This window comes from Schistocerca serialis, chromosome 3 (assembly GCF_023864345.2).
Source record: "Schistocerca serialis cubense isolate TAMUIC-IGC-003099 chromosome 3, iqSchSeri2.2, whole genome shotgun sequence".
Lineage (NCBI taxonomy): Eukaryota > Metazoa > Arthropoda > Insecta > Orthoptera > Acrididae > Schistocerca > Schistocerca serialis.
In genome coordinates, this window is record NC_064640.1 from 40,207,177 (window position 1) to 40,230,291 (window position 23,115).

General features: G+C 42.4%; 1 pseudogene; it reads right to left on the reverse strand.

Moving 5' to 3' along the window:
• Window positions 1-2,519: 2,519 nt before the first annotated feature.
• LOC126471936 (5S ribosomal RNA) lies at window positions 2,520-2,637 on the reverse strand (annotated as a pseudogene).
• Between the last annotated feature and the right edge of the window lie 20,478 nt (window positions 2,638-23,115).

The window sequence follows — 23,115 nt, forward strand, 5'->3', positions numbered from 1 at the left end:
CAGCGAACTGACGTCACTTTGTTCCTGTAAGATAGAGGTAGAGGGATTGTGGGCAGAGTTTGAACAGATTATAAATCGTGAGCTGGAGAACTATGTGCCTAGTAAGTTGATTAAACACGGAAAAAACGAAATTCTGAAAATGCTGAGGAAGGAAAGGCTGTTGCAGTCCTAATTCAAAAGAAAACTGGAAAAAGACGACAGGTAAAGTTTACTAGGATTTCATGGGTGTGTGAAAAGAGATATGCGCAAAGCAAACAGCAGCTACCACCACCATGGTTAGCAAAAGATCTCACCGAAAACGAGAGAAAAATATAGCCCTATGTAAAATCGCAAAGCGGATCGAAGACTTCCACCCAGTCACTCGCTGACCAGTCAACTGATAGGTCATCTGAAAATAGGAAAACAAAACCCTAACTTTTAAATTTCGCGTTTAAGAAATCGTATACGGTTGAGACTCATACAAAAGTATCGCCATTACACTATGCCGTATAGACGATATAGTAATATGCATCCATTGCGTAGAGAAACAACTGCATAAATTAAAATCTAATAAATTTCCAGGTCCAAGTGCAATCCCAGCTTGGTTTTATAAAGTGTTCTGTACTGCACTTGCTCCTTACTTAGCCTGCATTTATCACAAATCTCAAGCCCAGTCCAGAGTCTCAAGCGACTGAGAGAAAGCACAGGTGACTACTGTATATAAGAAGGGTAAAAGAACAGATCTGCAAAATTATAGTCCAGTATCTCTAACATTGGTTTGCTAGAGAATCCTTGACCAAATTCTCAGTTCGGATATAATGAATTTTTTTGATACCTAGACGCTTCCGTCCACAACTCAACATGGTTTTAGAAAGTATCACTCGCGCGAAATTCAGATTGCCTTTTCTCACATGATATACTACCAACTATGGATGAAGGACAACAGGTAGTTTCCGTATCTCTTGATTTCCGGACACATTTGACACGGTGCCCCACTCCAGACTGTTAACGAAGTTACGAGCCTATGCAACAGTTTCCTGGATATGTGAATGGCTCGAAGAGTGGAGGTGGGCGCGTTACGACCTACATGAAACTTCCTGCACACACACGAATACGACATCATCTTGTGGGCTGCTACATCATGAGAGGCCATAGTTGAAATCATATACTATTTTTTTTTCGCTACATAAATAACGTTATGCTCAATTTTAGTGGTGATTGTGAATCGTTGTAATTTTTGGAATCCAGTGTCGATCGAACTGACTTTGTATTTATCGTTAAATGAGTAAAACTACGCAGGGTATCAGTGACCACTGAAAAAGGTTTTGTACGTGACTCTGAAAGCACTGCAGCAGACGAGACGCGAGAGAGGAAAGGGTTTTCTCATTTGCTCCGATTCCCTTAGTGCCCTACTGCGGCGGAGTGTCGCCGTTCTCTTTTCATGGTTCAAATGGTTCAAATGGCTCTGAGCACTATGTGACTTAACTACTGTGGTCATCAGTCCCCTAGAACTTAGAACTACTTAAACCTAACTAACCTAAGGACATCACACACATCCCTGCCCGAGGCAGGATTCGAACCTGCGACCTGCGCCGGTGTGTTAACTAGCGAGGTGGCGCAGTGGTTAGCACACTGCACTTTCTCTCCGGAGCAGAACCGTTCAGATCCCTGTCCGACCACACAGACTTAGCTTTTCCGTAATTGCCCTAAATGGATCTAAGCAGATTCTGGGATGGTTGCTTTGAAAAGGGGTTGGCCGATTTGCTTCCTTATCCCTTCGCAATCCGATCTTGTGTTCTGTTTCTAACAACCAAGCTGTCGACCGGACGTTAAACTCTAATCTTCCTTTCTTCCTTCGATCCGGGGTCGGCGCCGCTCCCAGAATCACGGAAGGGTTACGTTAAATTGCCTGGATATCCGGAAGGGTCATCGCTCTTCCCGGATAGCGCGGTAATTTTCTTTCTTGAACATTCCTCAGATCCGAATTGAAGCTAATAATATGCAAAAAGTTAGTAATTTTCAAAAAGCAAAATAAATTCAAACCAACTCCATATTTTCTTGCCTTGAGGAGAGAAGTGCAGATTTCGTTTATATAATATCTAAATTGACTATTCTACAACGAATATTTCATGGCACATGTGTAACTAACTGCATGATCACACAAAGTGATTCACTCATTCATTCACCATCAATTATTAACAAAATCCAAGAATCGTACAGTTCATAAACGCTATATTAACCCCCCCTCTCTCTCTGGAAGCTTACTTAATAAATATATTAGTGTCAAACAAATAAAGATAGTAACTATTGCTTGAAACCGAAAACATTACCTAACATAAACACTCCGTCTTCAGGCCACGAGTGGCCTACCGGGACCATCCGACCGCCGTGTCATACTTAGAGGAGGATGCGGATAGGAGGGGCGTGGGGTCAGCACACCGCTCTCCCGGTCGTTATGATGGTATTCTTGACCGAAGCCGCTACTATTCGGTCGAGTAGCTTCTCAATTGGCATCACGAGGCTAAGTGCACCCCGAAAATTGGCAACAGCGCATGTCGGCCTGGATGGTCACCCATCCAAGTTCCGAACACGCCCGACAGCGCTTAACTTCGGTGATCTCACGGGAACCGGTGTAGCCGCTGCGGCAAGGCCGTTACCTGCCTAACATATAGTTTTATTAACAAAATACTGTTCAGTTAACTGTTTATCAACAAAGTACTTAATTTATGTCTGTCTCTGATGTATTGACAAAAGTTTATTAACATGTCACGTGATGCCTGTATTGCTAGTTATACAGTGTACGTTTTTATGTAATTTTTAACATCTCAGAAACCTATGCTTCATCATATAGATAAGATAAATCCTGTCATTTTCGACTGACTTTATTTGTGCATATCAAATATGTTTCGCCTATTCATGATAGGCATTCTCACTGGTATCCATGTAATGTTGTTCGTGCTCTCCTTTTTGTTCTGTACGTACTGAAGGCACATCGTACAGGTTTCTTCCACTTTATGTGTCTCATTTAAACATTTCTCTGCACATGAGCCGTACTGTGCACAGTGCATGTTCTTGCCCACAGCCATAAAGCATGTGAGCAAGAACATGTGTGCTGTGCTACACTATAGATTTTGTACAGAGAAATGTTTAAATGTGATATATCAATTGGAAGAAACCTGTACTATTTGCATTTACACTGAGGTGCCAAAGAAACTGATATAGGCATGCGTATTCAAATACAGAGATATGCAAAGAGGCAGAATACGGCGCTGCAGTCAGCAACACCTCTGTAACACAACAAGTTGGTTCAAATGGCTCTGAGCACTATGGGACTTAACATCTATGGTCATCAGTCCCCTAGAACTTAGAACTACTTAAACCTAACTAACCTAAGGACATCACACAACACCCAGCCATCACGAGGCAGAGAAAATCCCTGACCCCGCCGGGAATCGAACCCGGGAACCCGGGCGGGGGAAGCGAGAACGCTACCGCACGACCACGAGCTGCGGGCATACAACAAGTGTCTGGCGCAGATCATAGGTCGGTTACTACTGCCACAATGACAGGTTATCAAGATTTAAGTGAGTCTGAACGTGGTGTTATAGGCAGCACACGAGCGATGGGACACAGCAGCTCCGAGGTAACGATGAAATGATGATTTTCTCGTACTACTAACGAGTGTGCCGGCCGCTTTTGCCGAGCGGTTCCAGGCGATTCAGCCCGGAACCGTCCTGCTGCTACGGTCGCAGGTCCAAATCCTGCCTCGGTCATGGATGTGTGTGCTGTCCTTAGGTTAGTTAGGTTTTAGTAGTTCTAATTCTAGGGGACTGATGATCTCAGGTGTTAAGTCCCATAGTGCTTAGAGCCATTTGAACCACTTACCGTGTGTAACGTGAATATCAGTAATCCGGTAGAACATCAAATCTCCGACATCACTGCAGCCGGAAAAAAAATCCTACAAGAACAGGACCAACGACGACTGAAGAGAATTGTTCGACGTGACAGAACTGAAACTCTTACGCAAACTGGTGCAGATTTCAATACTGGGCCATCTGCAAGTGTAAGCGTGGTAACCATTCAAGGAAGCATCGTCGATATTGGCTTTTGGACCCGAAGGCCCACTCGTGTACCCTTGATGACTGCGTGGCACAAAGCTTTACTCCTCGCATGGGCCCGTCAACGCCGACTTAGGACAATTGATTAATGGAAACATGTTGCATGGTAGGACGAGTATCGTTTCAAATTCTATCTAGCGGATGGACGTTTACGGATATGGAGACAACCTCATGAATCTATGGACCCTGACGTCAGCATGAGAATGTTCAAGTAGGTGGAGACTCTGTAATGGTGTGTGGCGTGTACAGCTGGAGTGGTATGGGACCCCTGTTACGTCTAGATACGAGTCTGACAGGTGACACGAACGTAATCGTCCTGTCTAATCACCTGCATATATTCATTTCCATTTTGCATTTCGACGGACTTGGGCAATTCCAGCAGGACAATGCGAAACTACCACGTCCAGAATTGCTACAAAGTGGCTCCAGGAACACTCTTCTGAGCATAAACACCTCCTCTGGCCACCAAACTCCCGAGACATAAACATAATTGTGCATGTTTGGAATGTCTTGCAACGTGCTGTTCAGAAGAGATCTTCACCCCCTCGTACTCTTACGAATTTATGGACACCCCTGCAGGATTCCTGGCGTCAGTTGCCGCCAACACTACTTCATACATTAGTCGAGTCCATGCCAGGTCGTGATGCGGCACTTCCGGCTGCTCGCTGATGCCCTAGTCGGTATTATGCAAGTGTGGCAGTTTCTTTGGCTCCTCAGTCTAACATACAGAACAACAAATGGATGCATGAATGTGACCTGAAACGTATATTACTGAGGATTTTTAGCATGAATAGACGAAACATGATTGATGTATACCATTATTTTCACTTGTAATACCCGCCCGGATAGCCGTGCGCGTTAAGCACTGCTTCCGGGACGGGAACCTGCGCCGGTATCGGCACATTAACTACGAGAATTGGTGTGGCGGCCAATATGGTTGCGGTTTTTAGGCGATGTCCCACAGTCTACTATGGCTGGTTCAGAAATTCCGTCTCAGTTATACGATTCGCGAAGACTTTGAACACTTTCTCTCACTTCTACACGACTAATACTGCACACCTATAGCAGGGGTGCACATATTCCCTCCGTGGGTCTAATGGAGTGGAGACCGGAAGTGCATCCGGCCACTCCGTAAACTGACCATTCCAAATCCGTTCATAGCCATGTCGACCCTGCGCCGATGTGGGACAAAGGCACAAGAAAGGGAAGAAATACATTCACATGATATCGACAGAATTTTTCTTATCTGTATGATAAACATAATTGTCGCACCAACTGAGAAGAAGTGACTGCAGATATTAACAATACATCATAAACTATCGCAATTGTGGAACTGGAACTTGTACAGCAGTCAGGTAATATTATTCCGGAAGGCTACACAAAATATCATGGAAATTGGTGTAAGGGAAATGATCCTCCTATTTCCCAGATCTGTGTGTGTGTGTGTGTGTGTGTGTGTGTGTGTGTGTGTGTGTGTAGTTTTTCGATCTGTTTTGTTCACGTGCGCCACTGAGCGTGCTGAAAGCGAGCACAGCGACGGTGGATGACCACATCTCGTCGTGATAACTCGTTCTGTAGGGCACCGGCCACAGAAAGCAGCAGGAATAATCTTATAGCCTCCTGATCATCCACCCATATTATTACGATATATTTAAGGGACTGCACGGATATACCCAGGAAACAAATAGCTTGAGATGATCCGTAAATTGTTCATCCGCATGACCAGATTATTGAAATAGTATTCTGCTGGATACCTGAGCGTGGTGGAATCGGGGGAAGTGACGAAGCTGACGCTGCCGTCTTGGAAGTTTCTGAGGGACGTACAATTTTATAAAATTGTTTTTGAAACATATACTTCCGAGAAATTCCTGCGAGTCGTTTGCTCAACGTTACGTTAGAAGGACATAAGCCACTTGAATTGAAGTGTTGGGAAATAAGCTGTGTTCTTAGTAACTAACTGTCCAGCCGTGGTGATCCCCCTTCCCGTCACGGATACAGGGTGAAGTGGCACTGACCCACCTCTGTAGATCTCTTGTGAAGAGTGACTTCTTGCTCCACACCATTTGTGCAGCTTGTGGCCCCTTTTTCTGCTGCTGCTGAGAAAAAATGTGGTAAAGGTTTTAAAATTTTGTGAGTTGTGCAAACTCCAGCATAACCCATTAGGTAGAATCTTCCAATGTGTTGCAGAATGCCTGGTTCACCTGTTTGTGACTTAGCAGTCAACCGTCCATAATCATCTGCTACAGCATCGCAATAGCTTCTCTTTGAGCTCTGTCCTCCCTTTTGTGCGAATTCTTAAGAAATTATAAGAAACAAAGTGTCTCACGTAGTAAATTCTAATAAATATTTTACATGTTCGTTGCAACATAATTTTTAACACTTTTAGTTATTGTTCACGACATTCGTCACATAAGATGTCAGTATGGCCGCTAAACATCTCGATACTGTGCGCCCAAATAATTCTATCATCGTCATCATCATTCAACAGTTTTCGACGCATATCGTCACTCAAGTTCGGACAGTTGCTGCCATCGGAGCATCAATGTGAGAACAGAATAATTTTCTGTTCTCGGGATTGACATTCTAACTGTGTGTGGCTTGAAAAAGCATCAGTATGAGGTTCCTGAAGAAGGAGCAGAGGCGAGTGAAGGTGGGAGCGTGCTCGCTTCGGAGTCAGCTTCGGGGCGCCGTCTCAAAGGAATTGTAGCAGCACGAGAGTCGTAGAGAAGTAGGAAATTTCACAACTGTTGCAGGGCGACCGCATGGCAGTCCGACTTTTAACGCAGGCTCGAGAGGCGCAGCGTGCCGTGTTGTGAGAAACGTGACACCGGCGCTCATGTGGAAATAACTCGCCCCTGGCGCGAGCGGGCACAACTTAATCGTCACATAAAACAGCTTTCGAGCGTAATCCGTCCGTGATACGGCCTTTGTAGGGGGGCCGCGCTCGCCAGCTTTAGTCACCAGCCCCGGCGTAGAATAAATTCTCGCCGCACGGCGTCGACAGCGATAATCTCGATTACTACGCGGCGACTTCCGCGCTGCCTTCATCACTCTGGCCGCTCGTCCCACACCTCTGCTGCTAGGTCTCTTTTTATACACATCCTCGCAACATTTAAAAATTATTCTATAACCGCAATGTTCTTTCTAATACGATATTAACACGGTGAACATCTGTATGAACATTCACTTGGCATCAGAGTTGGTGGGCTAGTATCTAAAACTATTATCTAACAAGACTAGTTAACAATTTGACGACTGGATTATAGTTCTTTCTCAGTTTACCACGAGTCGTCAAAGACGTCGTCATTAGAGGCGGAGCTTGAGCATGTTTCATAAATTAGACAGCTGGCAGCAGCGTACATACTTTTTAACAATCAAGTTGGTTGCAATAAAATCTCTGCAAATATTCCTGTGGTTATACGGAATTCGACGTGACTCATAATTTCAACAGCTAATGGAAGGCTAAGTGCTAGTACGCTGCCGGCCGTGGTAGCCGTGCGGTTCTAGGCGCTACAGTCTGGAACCGCGTGACCGCTACGGTCGCAGGTTTGAATTCTGCCTCGGACATGGATTAGTGTGATGTCCTTAGGTTGGTTAGGTTTAAGTAGTTCTAAGTTATAGGGGACTGCTGACCTTAGAAGTTAAGTCCCATAGTGCTCAGAGCCATTTGAACCATTTTTTTTCTAATACCCTGACAAGCTCTAGCTTACTGGTAGTGGCCTTGCAACTATGATGGTACTTTACTTTTAATCACGTCCCCTCACGCCAAGATTTTTTAAATGCGCTACTGAAAATCACGGTCGTATATTTGGCAGAATTTTGCCCGTAATACACTTTATTTTTAAAAGTTAATAAATTGGCCTTTTCATAGGAATCATTTCATTAAACTGCTGAATAACTATAGGGAAACAATGGCAGGAAAATTCCGTAAGTATGTATTGCGGCTTAAAAGCAGTCTATTGCGGATACTGGTCGACTGCCTTCTCCACTGCCCATACATACTTGAAACTATAAAATCAGAATCCCGATCTTTCAGATATATTGTACAGCTGACGAACTTATAAATATTCCGTTAGTTGTGTGTCCCATCTATGGGATTTCAGCCGAAGTGTAAAGGCCTCACCCAACAAAGATAAACTGTGAGACAGCCTACCACCAAAACAATTTCTGTTCATAATTAGATGATGCTTCGAATGTAAAAGATATATACTTTTGTTGGATAATGCATAACTTATCTCAGTACACAATATAATTCAACTCTGAACCAATAACGAACATAGAGCAATGGGGATGGTGTCTAAGAGAGGCTTGGAAGTAAGTGCCACAATTCTTGTCAAGTTGGTCTCAGCGGTTATACGGTATAGAGAAGAGGACTCCGTGCTGAAAGTTGTTTTCTGAATGCATCCTGGATTTTCTCAGTACGTCCCGGAGAGGAAATTCAAGCTGCCCACTCTGTGTACTGTATATTTTACTGTTTAATGTAGTTTTATCTAATACGAACTATTACACTGTAAAATGATCATCTTTTTTTATCCTTGTGTTACAGTGAATACGTTCATAACGAATGCCTTCTCTGTAGGCCTGAGTTGTGACAGCTCCACGTGAAAGTCTGCGCGACCATCTAAACACGCAGCACCGGAGTCCGGCTATCCCGAGAACTCCTTTTCAGTGGGGCAGTACAGCGCACGTGATGTAGCGACGAGCGACGCGTGGGTTCTAGCTTCGCATATCATCTCAAGCTTCTGCGTACAATACTCTTTTACATCCAGCAGCGGTATACCTTTAATTGATCGATTTACGGTCCAGTCCCTTCGACTGCGTAACAACGAATGGTGGAACCCATACTTCGAAAATTTACCTTTTTTAGAATTGAACTCAGTTCCAAGAACTCTTTGCATTTGTGGACGGTTCTTCAATGATGTGTGACTTTCTGGTTATAGACTGGAGTTGTAGGAAATCAGAGGCGTTCGCTTAACACTGTAACCGACCACATTAGCCAGTATGATATTGTGACGGAGTTACTGACGCACCGCATATTTCACCAAAGAATATAAGGGCACTTGTAGAGCGCTACAATCTGCCACCTTATGCACCGAGTAATAAACGTATAAAATGTCGTCCATTCTGCATCAGATGGTTTCGGCATAGATGTTTATTTGCAGACTTTGATAACGTAAATTGAAACTTTCCTTCTTGCTTTTTCTCATATGTACGATTTAACGCATGTTGTTATTACAACACAAATACAGGATGATAATTATTGAACTATATTAACAAAAACTTGAATTACTTACAAACTACGGCGTGCACACACATTATTCAACGTGCAAACGTCACTACAGATATTCGGATTTGGGTTATGACATGTTCGATACGGCTGCCACGATTGGAGCTGATGTGGGGCAGACGAATAGCGAAATTCAGCATGATCCGCTGAAGTGTCGGAACATCGATGCTGTCGATGACTTCCTGCTTGGTTGGTTGGTTTGGGGGAGGGGACCAAACAGCAATTTCATTGGTCCCATCGCATTATGGAAGGATGGGGAAAGAAAGCGGCTGTGCCTTTTCAAAGGAACCATCCCGGCCGGCATTTGCCTGAAGCTATTTAGGGAAATCACGAAAAACCTAAATCAGAGTGGCCGGACGCTGGCTCGAACCGTCGTCCTCCCGAATGTAATTCCAGTGTGTTAAAAACTGGGCTACCTCTCTCGGTGATGACCTCCTGAATGGCTGTTTTAGCTCAGCAATGATTTGAGTTATTGCCGTACATCTTGTCTTTAATACCCACTGGAAGGAGTCACATGTCTTCAGATCCGGAGAATATGGCGGTGAATCGAGGCCCATTCCAGTGGTCTCTGGGTACCCCAGAACCAGAGTGCGGTCCCGAAACTGCTCCACCAGGACATCAAAAACTCTCTTCCTTCGATGGGGTCGAGCCCCGTCTTTCATTAACAACACCTTAACGAGATCAGGGTAACTTTGGATAATGATGATGAAATCATCTTCCAAAACCTTCACGTACCGTTCGATAGTCACCGTGTCATCAAGGAATATTGCTCCAATTATTCAGTGACTGGACATTGCACACCACACAGTCATCCGTTAAGGGTGAAGATACTTCTCGATCTCGAAATGGGGATTCTCAGTCCCCCATATGCGCCACTTTCGCTTATTGGCGAGCCCATCCAAATGAAATTGGGCTTCGTCACTAAACCAAGTCATACATCCGCATACTAGTTCCAATAATGTCCCGCGGCCAAACGCGCAGTTTCAACATCCTAACGCAAACCATTCAGAAATTGTGACGATTTTATTTCATATAGTTCAATAATTGTCACCCTGTAAATAATTTCAACTTCAGGGAGATTGATTTCGATGTTTGAGCTTATGTGCACTCAGTGGCGAGGTTATCAGAGGTGACAGAAAAAAAGTGCATCAACGAATCAAGTGTTGCCTATATACAAACGTGTAATGTCCTTTTTTCAGTCTTATTTTGTACTTAAAGTAGCTTAGTACCCTCTGCTTCGCTCGCGTAGACTGTGTGGTCTGTACGGAATTTTTTTTTGATTTTCTTTAATCAAATTTTTATGTTGTTCACAAATTTCAGCATCCTCTAAGCTTTTCATCCTAAATACGGTCATAGAAGCATGGTATTTGCCGAGTGTTCTTCTGATCAAAAAGCGATTTTGGGAGACTTATTATTAATCCTTTTTGGGTTCTTGTGGTAGCATTTCCATACAAACTTCGTCACAAAACACATTTTTTTTAAATATCTAACCAAGAATTGAAAAACCAGTTTTCTTAGATTTATCTTTAAAATTTTCTTAACACAACGAAATACTTTCTCAAAAATTTTGATCCCCTGTTTTACACCCTCAGTGGTTGAATTTACAAAAATTCTGAAACAGGTATTCTTTTATTTCTGCCGAGAAACCAAATGCCAATTTTCATAGTTCTAGCTTCAAAACTGGCTTAATAGCGACGTATTTTCAAAGAGCTTTCGATCAGAAATTTCAAACCCTTAGGAGCGTAATTTTGAACAGTCCCTTCTTAAATGATGCTTACTATATTCTACCAACATGCTTTCCTAATTTCAAGTTCTATCCTTAGTTGTTTGGGCTGCAAGATGATGATTCAATGAATTATATTTCAAAAACTGCAGGAACACCTATTTCTTTATTTCTGGCCGAGAAACCAAATATCGTTTCTCATAGTTTTAGCTTCCAAATTGTCTTAATAGTGACATCTTTCTTTAAGAAAAACCTTTCCTCCGCTGTTTCACCCCTCTAGAGGTTTGGAAGAAGTCACTTCATAAAAGACGCCTCCAGTATAAAATCAACACTTTCTACAAATTTCAGGTTTATATCCTTAGTGGTTTGGGCTGGGCGATGATGAGTCAGTGAATGAGCATGTTAGTTGGGAAATTGCCTTCTGTATACAGAAATTTTTGAGTTCTGCAGTGACGAGACACTTAAGCAATACTAAGAAAAAAGAGGTATGTGACTAAGTGGGAGAGATGCAGTTGTAGGGGCACTACCGTTTGGGATAGGAAAAGTCAGTCTTGGTGCAATATTTCGGAGTGCACAAGTTACGGCCAGGAGCGGGCCTGTTGACTGTAAGTTACGCTACCAGCGGTTGCCAAGTACAATGGAGGTCACAGGGCTGTAGACCTGCTAAAAAGAGTAAACGCAGCAGTGTGCATGGCGCAGGTTACAGGCGGAGGGGTCCCACAGCCGACCTAGGTGTTATGAGTACGTGACTTGGAGCAGTGCGTTAGCAAAACAGAGGCGCACAGCCGCATATAAATTGGTGTGGGTTTTTATGGGATTCATTCAAATGTGGCAGCTCTCCTGGACGGCAGGGCGTGTCACACCACCAGCTACACGCAGCAGCAGATGGGACGCCAGCGTCCCAGCCCACAACGGGTCGCTGGTTCGACCCTCTGAGGTCGATAGGGTCCTAGGCAGCCAGCCAGTGGCGGGTCACTCTATGGCTCACTACCAAGGGCAGTCTTCTGATCTCCAACACGCACCGGTGACATCCGAGGCGAGGGTCACAGATTCAGCTGCGGATAGCGCGTGCTTGTTGTTGTTGCTGCGATCTCAGCCATGCCGGCGAGAAGGACGCAACTGGCCGCCTGCAGCTCACACTGAGTGGCACTGACTCGGCAGGGACGCAGACCGCCAAGTCAACTGTCGGCATCCTGACGACACCGCAAGTCTGCTGGCGTACAAGGCTGGCATGACACAGCATTGTATTGCACGGGCCTCTGGGGTGCTTCCTCAGCATTGCGAGGCCCTGTGACACAGACTGAGGTGTACGAGGGCACTGTAGTTGGAAACAATAAATCACTTGGAAAGTTGGGAAAAGTCTTAATACGTTGCCTTCTACCTCTCCCTGCTACATTTCGTCATCCTGATACATTTGGTGACACAAGTTGCCACAACATTTGGTGTCAGAATAGCAGACGTCGTCTGTCCAGTACGATGTTTGAGCCCACTGCCCCCATCATGGTCACAAGATGTGCTGAGATTTGACCAGTTTTATTTTGAGTGTTTGACACTTTATTTTTTGCTTATGTACTGAGTATGGCCTACCAGGAGCCACATTTTAGATCTTTTGCGCAGCCTTATTATTTTCTTTTATCAGAATTAGTGTTAGTGTATTTGGGGCAGTAAGATTTCTTTTCTTTTTTTTCGTGGCATTTAATTACTTTTGTATTGGTTTGAGTATGATGTTACAAAGTATGAAGATACTGAGGTGTAGGAAGTCGGGTTATTCTTGTACTTAGATGTTTCGTTCTGGGACTAACTGGGAAAGAAATCAACACAATGGCACAGTCGGGGACGCGAGGTATGTCAGAACCGGAAGCGGTACGGATTTTATTAGAAAAAGTAGCACAAGTGGCAGCAGACAATACGCAGTTGAGAAATCAATTAACATCTAGAAGTGAGAGGGAAACCGCATCTGATCAGCCGTTGTTGCCTAGGGCGTAGGAGATTGATCCAGCTGCCGCGAGTTTGATTATTCCGTTTTCTGGCAAGGCATCTGAGGATGTGCGTTCGTTTGTGGAGGACTTGGAGACATCAGCGGTGATGAATGGTTGGTCTGATGAGCAGTTGTTACATATAGACATGATTTGATTAACATATGAAGCAAAAACATATGTAAGGTGTTCTCAGGCCTTAAGGAAGGCAGGACAGTCCAGGCAGATAAAGAAAGGGCTTTTACAAAGGTACAAAAAACAGAATAGCGCTAGGTACTTTACATAGAGGTTAAGTATAATGTCAAAGAGACAGCGGGAGACGATGGAGAAATTTCCAGACAGGATAACGGAAATTAACGAATATACTTACAAGTTGGGTGAGAGCGATGAAGCGAATAGTGTTCTGTTGCAGGAGGCTGAGCAAAGGGCACTTGATGTTTTTCTTTTGAGAGGGTTACCGGCGCATATGTCACGGAAAGTGCGTGGAGGGATTCCGAAAGATTTGTACTCGTCTTACTACCGTGCCTTCTACCTCTTCCCGCTACATTTTGTTATCCTGATACATTCGGTGGCAGAGGCTATCACTTCACAGTCAACACACAAGTCTGACAAAAATAACGCATTATTCCGTCAACAGCTTGCAGAAAATATCAGGACGACCTTCTTGCAGCACCTTTTTATTAACTTTTCAGCTTTCATCTAACAATGGGTTCTCAGTGTACGAAATAATTAACAGAGTTAGTGAAAAAACGATTCGCTTCTTTTTCGTGTCTTCAACAATAAAGTAACTGTTTAATGTCGTTCAAAAAATTTTATACGGTCAAGTCGACTGTAGGTTGTTGTCACAGTTTGTTGTCCTTCTTAATTATCTACTCTCTTTTTTGTGTTGGATGTTACATCAAACGAAACTGTTCTCAGCAATCCTATAGAATTTTGACGCCCTTAAACGTGACAAAAGAAGAAGGAATACGTGTTGTTGGAACACATGTGAACCATGTACATTTTGCTAATGAAACCATTCTGCTTGCCTCTAGTGTTCATTAACCATTGAAGGTGGAAGTAAAGGGAGCAAGTCTAAAAGAAAGATGGAAAATCGCTTATAATAACAGCAAGGCAGAAGAAAGTAAGAAAACCAACTTATGCATGTAACTCAGGAGGTTTTGCATTCAGGCTAGTTGAGTGCGACGATAAGAAAACAAAAAGAAGAGTAAAATAGGCCAGAATTAGTTTCTGGATTCTAACGTTTGTAAGAATAACCACTCATTTGTCTGAATAAGAGTATTTACAGTCAGCATACATTACTAGTTCTGATTATGTTTGTGACAAATTGAAAAACTGACTTCTCTCACAGAACGATGGCCAGGAAATGAAGAAAGGAAACGACTGGTAGATGCACCGACATCGTTCCTTATTGCATCCAGAGTGAAAAAAAAAGAGCGTGACTGTGGCCTGGGATAAGGTAAACAGATGACATGCACGAGGCCCCATGATGCATACAGAAGAGTGCTGTAAATCATGGTAAAGTCTAGGGCGGACTTTTATCCAGTTGTGTATAACAGATAGCTAATTATGGTGATTATGTTTCTTACTTCTTGTTCCATGTTGGAATGTATATCCTCTCTCTCGACGTTCGACCTCAACTTACTTCAAACGAACTTGGAGGTGACCTTTTTAAGAAGTGGCGTTCTTGGTATACATAGTGAGAAGCAATTAAAAACGCCAGTGACCGTTCTGGCGACAGTTGTGATGAAGAAAACAGAAAATGGTGTATGCCAGCATATGTTTCTGTAACGCTTAACGAACAATTATTACTTCAGTACAAAAAGACAATCACTTCGACGTATGTCGCGACAAAAAATACACTAAAAAAATTTTTCGCGGAAAAGAAACACAAAATAAAATTAAATATAAGTCAGATGCTTAACTGATACGCCTTTGGAAACACAGCATAGCATTGCCCAAGAAATTACCTAGCTGGCTTTACTCTGAAATAATTAAAGGGAAACCTTTCCTTGGGTAGGTGCACTACCCTAAATCTTCACTACGGCTTCGCAACACTCCGCCCTGTGCATCACCGTAGTTCAGAGTAGGAGGAAGACGTCGCAGAGTTAATCATCCTGAGTGGCAGCGGTCGACGCGTAATCGCACCACGGGAACAGTTTGGAAGGCAGCCCAACCCGCGAGGGTTTGTATCACTCTGCACGTCCTCTGCTTGACGTATTCCTTCACTCGCAGCCATAAACAACGTAAGATGGCTGTTTTTCGTCAAAGTTTCTAGATTTCATTGTGTCTTAACAATGACGTACGAGTTGAAATAAACCTACAGCGGTTAAGGTGGTGAATGACACACAGATGACTACCCAGTAGAGTTGCGTAACACTTTAAATTAGTGAAAGTAGGAAGTTTTGTGGAAGATCGCATAAGATTACTATTACCGAAATTTCAGTAGAATCCTAATTTGTATTCAACGTAATAAGATGCATATCTTTATATATTTATCACAACACACAATGTGATCAGCTGTTCACATGCCCGCTGAAAAGAGCTCCTTGTTTCAGAATTCCTAATACAAACATTTCAACACCTTGTTCTTAACGGGCCGGTGTTGTCAAATGTAGCAGGAACTTTGAAAGAACCACAACCGAGTTTTACAAGAGTGTTATCGTTCACGTCACACATGAATGATCTGGTGGATGCGTAGGAACCTCTATGACCCTGTTTACGGATGACCATATTGTACATAATAATGCTGCAACTGTTCTCAACCCCCTATATATATATATCAGCTGGATCTACCTACAGAAACATGTCATTGTACAGCACATAGTTGAGAAAATACAACGTCATATACATATATATATCGACAAGATAAACAGAGTTATACATTTAAAATATCTTGACGAAATCCTCGAACCTACACTAGCAGCCATAGACAAGGTAAAATGGCTGTTCTTCGTCAAAGTTTCTAGATTTCATATTTTATTGGGTCTTGACAACGTCGTATGTGTTGAAATAAACCTATAGTGGTTAAGGTGGTGAATGACACGCTGATGATTATCCTGTAGAGCTACGTACCACTTTAAATTAGTGGTAGTAAGAAGTCTCACTGAAGACTCGTCTGCATAAAATGAAGAGGGCATACGGCAGAACAAAAAGCATATACCTTAAGAAATGTACGCCGATTCAAAGAAAGATCTGGCACAACACAGTAATCAAGCCTGAAATACCGTATGCAAGGGAGACGCAAACACTCTATACGAAAAGCGAGATGAAAAGAACACTGAAGGAAGAACGGAAAAACATGAGAAAAATTCTCGACCCAGAGCTGACAGAAGAAGGATACAAATTACACTCAAGGAAAACCATAGAGAAGATGTCAAACCTAGCAGCAGATGTCAGTAAAACAAAATTTAAAGTTCTGTGGGCACATCAACACGCTACCACCAACAAGATTCACCAACAGAATTCTGACATACATACAAGGGATGAAGTTTACAATACCATGGATCGCACAAGTCAAACTTGACGTGAAAAAGCACAGACTGAACCAACAGACACTGAGGACAGAAAAATATATAGAGACAAGACATAAAAGTGATATGTTAGATGAGAAAATGAAGTCCAAAGAAACCAGTAACAAAGTGGGCTGAGGATGGAAAGAGACTCCAAGGAGGAAACATAAGAGAATCGTAGAAGATCAGAAAGAATGCTCAAATGAGGCATCCCACAAGACTTCGACGCAAATAATAATACTCATAATACATGTTCCACATCTTCTCATAAACCACTGGACCGATATCAACCGAACTTGGTACGTATATCACTTACTGACTGTGAATAATTGCTGTGAGGGTATGAACGACCTACCTCTCAAAAAGGTGGTATGAAAAAGCAGTGTAGTCCACAACGCGCGAATACCCATACTTCAGTCATCCAGTATTAGAGAATGGGAGCACTTAGCGACTTGTAACACACTTTACACATAATTTCAAAACTTTAACGAAACGTATTTTCGTGGGTAACAAACCAGGAAGGTGGAAGGAAGAAAGTTTATCGCTTACTACATTTCCGCTGTTCCTGCAGCAAAACTGCGGAATAAACACGGTGTTTCAGTTGATTACTCCTTTACCACTGACTGTATTCGCGTCGCATTTTTTAGATAGTATTCACATATACCACTGAATGTACTAACAAATGTACATCATTTTACGTCACATAGTTTAGGCGATATGGCGAGATAAACAGTGTTATGCGCTGAAGACTGCAGCATCATACATGGTGTTTAATTTATTACTTCGTTGCTGCTAACTCTGTTCACAACACATTTCGTAGACAGTAACCACACATATCAGCTGGATCTACCTACAGAAATATGTCATTGTACAGCACATAGTTGAGAAAATACAACGTCATAAACATTAAGCTGCGTGAAAATGAAACTGCAGGGGAAATTCGCTAAAGATACGACTGAAATATATGTACAATTACTTGTCGAGCATGTTACATGTATGTGAAAGGTATTTGACATATCGGTACGCGGATAAAGCCACTGGCAAAAAGATCATCCAAAGCTCCTGGAACAATTTCAACCAAACTCAGTACACATATTCGTTATGATATGCAAAGAAATACTGTAGGATTAGGAACTGCCAGCATCCTACTGGGAGAGTCTGATAACGTGGAAAGAGCAGGGAGGGTAAGTAGATGGACACAGAGCACAGGGTATGGAGGATATGGACAGAGAAGGGATAAAGGATGAGATGAGCAGACAGAAGGGAAAGGAGAATTAATAGAAAATTGAAATAAATACATATTAGGGGAAAGCCGAAATCTTCTCTTACATTGCCGGGTCTACTTCTTCCCATCATTTACACTATTTTCTGTTGGTCCAATTCCCTCAGTAAGTTATTTTCCTACCATTAAAAATTATTTCAGAAAACAAAAACAAATTTAAATGTGTATTTTACGTGATATCCATTTCCCGTCCAGTGAACGCAATCGTATTCAAATTAAGAGTTGGGAGAAAAGTAGGTTATTACATTATACTTTGTGGAATTGGTCAAATTCACTTTCCTTGTATTTAAAACTTCCTTTAACGTGATGAACAGTATGATTATAATATTATGTCGAGTATTAAATGCGAATCATTCTTTCAAATGATGTCACTTCCTTTGCATGTACGCATACCCTCAGTCGGCCTACGTCGCTCCAGACGACGAATAGAAACTGCAAGTGCTACAGAATACAGATTGTACAGAAATTAAGTGTCTGTTTTGTAGAAATACATACATTATGAGCAGGTTGTATCTGGCTGATCATTGTTGTTACATTTAATACATTTTGTATGTACTTTGATGCCTGATATCATGCATTAACCCTAGCATTACCAACGGGGGGGCCTCGTAGGCCCACTGACTCAGTTTTTCTATGTTGTATCCACACCCTTTGATATATGAACTTGAAAGCAAAGGTAATTGTTCGTTATTGAATGTACTATTGAGTCATTACAGAATTTCGGAATAAAAATGTAATTAAAATTCATTTACTTGATTTAATTCTCTGTGGGCCTTAGAAGCCCACCCGTTGGTAATAGCAAGGAAAGATTTACGAGGTTGAGTCTCTCGTTTCAAATTCTTACCATGAAACGAATTTTGGCATTGTTGCCTTCAGACATATTATTATGAAGCGGACCATTGTTATTTTCAGTGTTTCTGCTGCTGTTGAACCAGCAACATGAGTAGACATCGTTTACGTGATAGTTCCATTGAAAGAGTGCTAGAAGAAGTTTTGAACGAATCAGATTTAGAGGAAAGTGAAGTGGATGATGATGTGGAAGAAATTAGAACTGATTCATCGTCTGAGAATGAAGATGAGGTTGAAGCCAATCCACCAGATGATAATGATACGGAATGTGATAAATTCATTGCAAAAAGTGGACGAGAGTATATTACGAAGCCATCTCGACAATATCGGCGTTCTGTACAAAATATAGTGCGAGAAAGAATGGGGCTAGGACAACAAGGAAGAATTGCGTCTCCGAAAGAGGCTATAGAGCTCTTTTTTACACCTCAAATTATGAATCTAATAAAACTACACTCAAATGAAGAGGCTTCTCGACTAGGTATTCAGCACACAGATGAAGATGAGTTATTTTGTTATATATGACTCTTGCTAATCATGGGTTCAAATCATGACAATAAGATACCTGTCCAAGATTTATGGTCTTTGCTTCAGGGCCGACAAGTGTACTATGGATCAATGAGTCGGATCCGATTTTTCGAATTGACTAAAATATTGAGGTTTGATGATAAGAACACCAGAGAAATTCGTCGCCAGACTGACAAGTTTGCTCCAATGAGGGAAATTTTTGAAAGCTTCAATTCTTCACTTCCATTGTATTTCATTCCTGGTCTACGTACAACAGTGGATGAGATGTTGTCTTTGTTCCGTGGTCGCTGTCCATTCAAGGTGTTTCTAAAAGAAAAACCTGGAAAATACGGCATTCTAATTCGAATGCTGTCTGATTCTGAGACTAGATATGTGATCAGCATGGACATCTATACAGGCAAGTCAGGAAATACACAGCATTCAAATGGACCGATGGAAATTGTAAAGAGACTAATAAAACCTATTGAAAAATCAGGCCGTAATGTTACCACAGATCGGTACTATACTTCAGTGGAGCTTGCTGAGACTCTATGGAATGATTTTCACCTCACACTTGTTGGCACCCTACAGTCTAACAGACGACACATACCTGAAGAGCTGAATACTACAACTGGCCGCAGTTTACACTCTTCCATCTTTGCTTATACTGACCCTCAGACACAGAGGCCACCAGTTACTCTTGCATCAACGCTAGTCCGCGAGAAGCCAAAACGACTGCTGTTGATGCTTTCAACTTATCACTCAGAAGGGGTGTTGAATGAAGACTCAAAAAAGACTAACATAAATCTTTTTTATAATTCTACAAAGGGAGGCGTGGACACCATAGACCAGATGGCAAGACACTACAGCACAAAGAGAGGAACAAGAAGATGGCCTTTGTCCCTCTTCTACACACTCATTGACATAGCAGCAATAAATGCATATTCACTCTTCCTCCTCAACTTTCCGAATTGGAAAAAGAATTTGCTAAACCGCAGAAGAGTTTTTATCACTAACTTAGGTCTCGAACTAATAAGATCTCAAGTAGATAAACGGGCACAAAATTTGTATGGACTTCAGAAGCCAGTAATAATGGCAATGGAAAGCATCACACAACGGAAGCTCAGCTGCTCTGTAGAACCATCATCCTCAACAGCAGAACCAGGAACACGTGGACGGTGCCACCTATGCTGCCAAGAAGCTGCATCTAAAAAGATCAAGTACAACAAGCTGGGAAAGTCAACTGTTACCTGCTCTCAGTGCCACAAACACGTCTGTGGGAAACACTGCAGGAAGACAGTGTTGTGTGAAAAATGCGTTGCAGAATGAGACAGTAAATTTTGTTTGCTTCATGTAGTGTATCGAATTAAAAAAGTCGTTTTTATAAGAAAACACTATTTTGAAACATTATTCCAAAAAATGTATAAACTGAATCTCGTGATTTGTTCATTTTATTCCTATTATAATAACATGTTTTATTATCCAGTATACAAAAACAATGTCTAAGCATTTTGAATTGTTATTAGAGGTATCAGAAGTAAATAAACTTGATTTATGATAAAATAAATTGTGGTATTCTTTATGGGCCTTTGAGGCCCCCCCGTTGGTATTACATGTAACAAAAAATACGTTGGTAATGCTAGGGTTAATCTCCTGTTAACTATTAAACATATGTTTCATTGTTTAAAGGCCAAATGTGCATGATGTTTACCGTATAAGAGAAGTTTGCTATTGTGTCGTGGAGTCCACAGAGGTCGTCATGCGATGACACTCGGGTGAGATTTCACAGAAAATTCCATCACGATGACCCCACTGATAATAAAATCCACACACTGGTACACGAGTTCAGGAGCACTGAATTACTGGCAAGAGAGCCCAGAAAAATGCGTCCGCCAACCTCCAATGAAAGGGCTGAAGCGATCAGGACAGCCATTGAAAGGAGTCCAAAATCGATGCGGTGTCTGTCAGAGGAATTGCTCATTCCGCGTTCGAAGGTACACAAGGTGTTGCGGTTTAACCTAAAGAAGAAGCCGTACCACCTGCAAGTTCTGAACCATCTGCATGAAGAGTAGTTTGCAGGGCGTGTAGACATGTGCATCGACCTGCTCCTACCACACGAAGACCGCAACATTATAAATCGCACCTTATTCAGCGATGAAGCGACCTTCCACATTTGTGAAAAGATTGACAGGCATAACGGCGTTATCTGGGCAGTGGCACTTGTTGAAGTCATGCGAGACTCTCACAAGGCTGATGTTTTGATGGGCATCACGTGTAACCAGGTTTACAGACCGTTTTTCGTTGCTGACGAAACCATAAAAGGAGCAGTGCTCCTAGACACGCTCACAAATTTTCTCTGGTCACAGTTTAGCCAGGATGGGCGTCGGGGTGCTGTTTACTTTCAGCAAGCCGGGCACCATGTCATTATGCCTTAGACGTTCATATGTTCCTGAACTCACCGTTCCTTGGGAGAAGGTTCGGACGCGCAGGTTGCTTGCCGTGGGCTGCACGTTCCCCTGACATCACGACGATGGACTATTTTGTGTGAGGATTTATCAAAGGACGTGTGTTCACCCGATGCATTACCACATTGCAGGAGCTTAGGAACCCCATTACACGAGCTGCTGCTGTCATAACACCATTAATGCTTCAGAATGTGTTTCGCACTTTTTCACGTCAAGTTTGCTGGAAGGTGGGAAGTGTTTCGTGATATTGAGGGTGAACATGTTGGAAGTAATCACTAACAAACCATTACTATAACAAACATTGCATGTATCACCACTATTTCCACAAAACAGATACCTAATATCGGACACACCGTACATCCCTGAGGCGAACGTTACATGTTTCGCACCCTCATGACTGTTGCTTAATACCCCGCTGTAGAAAACGCTGGCAACCAATTGCTACCATTGCGAAAAGAGACATAATGTCTCATGGGATAACCGCAATCAGTAGTTTTACAGTGTTACTTATAATCCGCCTTGATTGCAAAATGTTTATTCACATGATCGGTTTCGGCTCATCTAGAACCATCTCCAGATCTGCAATTTCGGTTACAGGAGTAACCCGTCCACACACAGCAACCTTCACATGCTGTGTCACATCTAGATGGTGCTAGAGGAACCGAAACCGATCATGTGAATAAAGATTTAGCAATCAAGACGGATTATAAGTAAAATTGTTACCTTTCCTGTCGTACGTCTCGAAATCGGCACAGCGGGTTCTTCGGCATGTATGTCAGGAACGCAGCTTGAAAATACAGCTGCCCTTGTGGCTACTAAGTCACTGCGACCATCAGTTACCAAGTCATTATCATGTCAATCCAACGTATACAAGCCATCTTTATGTCCATAATTATCAGTAACTAATCAGTCACCATCATGACATATCGATCAGTGTCAGGATAGTGAATAACTGAAACAAATCCCAACTGGCAATAGCCGTTTGAAATTTACGAAGATGTGCGCCCTAAGTTACGTGGTTACTGTGAAGGTGACTTTCTCGTTCCCTGGGAATAGACTTGACATCACTTAAATAGCTGTCCCCGGACTTGTCGTCGATTTGTTGGAAAAATACCACAGCTCCATACGCTAAAAGAAACCACTGACGTTCAAATCGTTAGAAGCACTGAATGTTGCCTAAAACCGGAGATATGGTCAGCCGAAATTTTTGCGAAGCACTTAACGGTGTTCAGAAAGGATAAGATAAACATAGTTGGCTGTGAGGTTTCTATAGCTGTTGGAAGTAGTTTATCTTATAACGAAATTGAAGTACATAGCTCCTGTTGGTTAGCATGGGTAGAGGTCATTCTTGGTTACAGGAACAAATTAATAATTGGATCCTTTTACCGACCTCCCAACTCAGATGATAGAATAACTGAAA